General features: G+C 36.6%; 1 protein-coding gene across 3 annotated transcripts in view; it reads right to left on the minus strand.

Moving 5' to 3' along the window:
* The window catches only part of L2HGDH (L-2-hydroxyglutarate dehydrogenase), a 57,687-nt gene that overhangs the window by 5,101 nt on the left and 49,302 nt on the right, over positions 1–3,284 (minus strand). The window lies entirely within an intron of this gene.

The raw sequence follows: 3,284 nt of genomic DNA on the forward strand, positions 1-3,284 counted from the left end.
CCGGAGAGGCCACAGCGGTGAGAGGCCCGCGTACCGCAAAAAAAAAAAAAAAAAAAAAAAAAAAAAGGAAAAGCACAAAAATGAATTAACAGCAATGTTAATACAGTAAGAGCCTTTAACAGTAAAAGTTCTGTTTTACAACATTTGAGCTTACAAATTAGATTTTTTTTTTTTTTTTTTTAGTTTTAAAAATAAAGTTTACAGATAAAATCTGGATAAAATATTTTTGGAGCCCAAAAGCGCCTCCACTGAAACTGCTTAAGAAAACCCAGTTTGCAAACAGTTGCCTTATACACACCAGCAAGACTCAAGAAATCAGGCAACAATATTAAACACTTTTCAATTCTGGGCCGATGCAGATAAGCACTTGAGGAAGATACAAAGAACAATAGGAGAGCACTGCCCTCTAAGACCTCAGCCTGGCTGAGGAGAGATCATGATAATAATAGCTATTTTTTTACCAAGTGCTTACTCCATGTTAGGAATTCTCTCATTTAATCCTCACAACAACTCTAAGAGGCTGATACCGTTTATATTTAACAGCAGAGAAAATAGAGAGATTAAGTAACTTGCCTGAAGTTACATAGCTATACAGTTCATCTGTAGAGAGATAAATAAGAATTACAACAACAGGGGTGAAAGGTTCTGTAATAAAAGTAATCTGTAATATAGAAGGCTGCAGCAAATCTGGACAGGAGATTTTTGAGCTGTAAGGATTTCCAAGTAAGAATCAGATACAACACTTACAGCACAAAAAGACAGAATGGGACTGAAGCTGAAATTTCTTAGGGTAAGGATACATAACAGCCTAATAGTCAGTGTATGGTCTGTTTTGTACATTCTGTGTTTGTAGCTTCTCTCAACCAATCAAAACAGCATTTCTCCTCTCTTTTCTTGGATAATGCTCCTGTTGCTGTTGTGAGCATCTCTATGAGCTTTCTTGTCCTTCTCCTTTTATCTCACAGAAAGCCAACATGTAGGGGACACACAGCGGCATGACTAGCTACTGATGCTGAGTGTTCAAAATAAAAACTTTCCTCTCCATGAAGGTTTAGATAGTATATTCTCCTTACTCTTTCTAAGCAAATGGAAGTTAATACTGATTACAGTTAAAAATGTGTCTATATTTATTTATTCCTCTTACAAACACCAACTATGTTCTTGACATCCCCTACACTCCTGTCCAAGTATTCAAAACCTATAATCCAAACTGTAAAAAAATATACAAGATTAACTTTTTCTAAGAAACTCACTTTAGTTCAAACTAAAGAAACTATTTAACATGGCATGTTTAAATTACCATATTCTTCATGCTCCCTATTCAGCACTTAATGAAATTTCAGGGTTTTTCTTTGCATGATTACATATAGGCATTCCCCCTCAGAATAACTCAGCTTGAGATGAATATTATAATTTTGAAATTTCAGGTATAATAAAACATAAACATCTTCAGGGCCAGAACTGAATCTTATACAACAGCCCTATTTTGCCCCCATGTCTAGACTTGTGTACATAGGAAGTATTCAATAGGGATAGAAAATTTTAATTGTTTAACTCTCAATACTTTTAAATTCTTTTTTAATAGCTGAAAGAACAAATGATTCAGCAAATTTAATATTTGTGAATTTAGCTATATTTAACTGTTTAATGCTATTTGTAGCCACATATTTTGCCGTATTTGTAGCTAAATTTAATAGAAATGCAAGCCCTAGACCCTTAAATATGTCTAGAAACAACAGGTAAATATGTAACTAACGGCACTCATTCTTCTGAGAAGTGTTGTATTTATTGCTTTATTATTCTGTGGGAGGCATAATCTTGTGGGCTAGAAAACAGCTATGACAGGCTACAACTGACATCTTTGGCCAGTTCCAAACAGGACAATTTAGTATTTTATAAAACTCACATGGGATCTACTGTTAATCTAAAAACAGAGGTTCACAGGAGCATATTTAAATTGGGAGTGGTGATATAGGGCAAGTCAACCATTCCATCTTAATTTCCAAATGTGAAGGAAGGGTATTTTTGTTATTAATATTCAGCCAAACTGGATTGCAACAAGAGAACATGGTTTTTCCATGCCCAGTTTTTGAATTTTGTTGACAAACTGGTTTAGGGCTTAGATCATTTTGAACCTTTGTAAATGTTCTGTGAGGGCTTGAATGAGTATTCTATAACGGGGGTGAGGGAGTTCTATGCATCCCTTAAATCAAGTGGTTTTGTTTGTTTGTTTGTTTTTTAAGTTTTTGGCCATGCTGCGCAGCACGTGAGATGTTAGTTCCTTGGAAGCACAGGGTCTTAACCACTGGACTGCCAGAGAAGTCCCTAAATAAGGTGTTTTAATTGTGTTATTCAAATCTAATTTTTTTTTTTTTTTGGTCATGCCACGTGCCTTGTGGGGATCTTAGCTTCCCGACCATGGATTGAACCTGGACCCCAGCAGTGAACCAAGTTCTAACCACTGGACCACCAGGGAATTCCCCTCAAATCTAATATTTTATCTGCTTGAGCTACCGTCTATCAACAGACATGTCTTAAAATCACCCACCACAATTGTAGATTTGATTTCTGCTTCCAGTTATGTCAGTTTTTGTTCTCTGTATTTCATAGCTCTGTTATCATATGCAACAAGTTTATAGTGACCCTCCTTCTTTCTTTTTTTTTTTTTTTTTTTTTTTTGTGGTACGCGGGCCTCTCACTGTTGTGGCCTCTCCCGTTGTGGAGCACAGGCTCCAGACGTGCAGGCTCAGCGGCCATGGCTCACGGGCCCAGCCGCTCCGCGGCATGTGGGATCTTCCCGGACCGGGGCACGAACCCGTGTCCCCTGCATCGGCAGGCGGACTCTCAACCAATGTGCCACCAGGGAAGCCCACCTCCTTATTTCTAACAATAATTTTTTACCTTAAAGTGTCTTTTACCTAAAATGAACCTAGGACTGATCTTTCTTCAAATAAGCATTTGCCTAACACATAGGTGGATTTTAAAAATCCAACCTGATAATCTCTGTCTTAACTGTTAAGCACATTTGCATTTATTATAACTTCTGATATTTGATTTCTACCATATTATTTTATGCTATTTAACCTGATTTTTTTCTGAAGTTTTCCCACCCCCTTTCTTGACTTACTGAGTTTTCTACATTCTTTTTTCTTCCTCTACTATTTGGAAGTTATATAATCTATTTACATTCTTGTATTTAGTTTTTTTTTTTTTTTTTTTTTTTTTTTTTTTTTTTTTTTTGTTGGTATGCGGGCCTCCCTCTGTTGTGGCCTCTCCCGTTGGGG

This window comes from Physeter macrocephalus, chromosome 11 (assembly GCF_002837175.3).
Source record: "Physeter macrocephalus isolate SW-GA chromosome 11, ASM283717v5, whole genome shotgun sequence".
NCBI lineage: Eukaryota > Metazoa > Chordata > Mammalia > Artiodactyla > Physeteridae > Physeter > Physeter macrocephalus.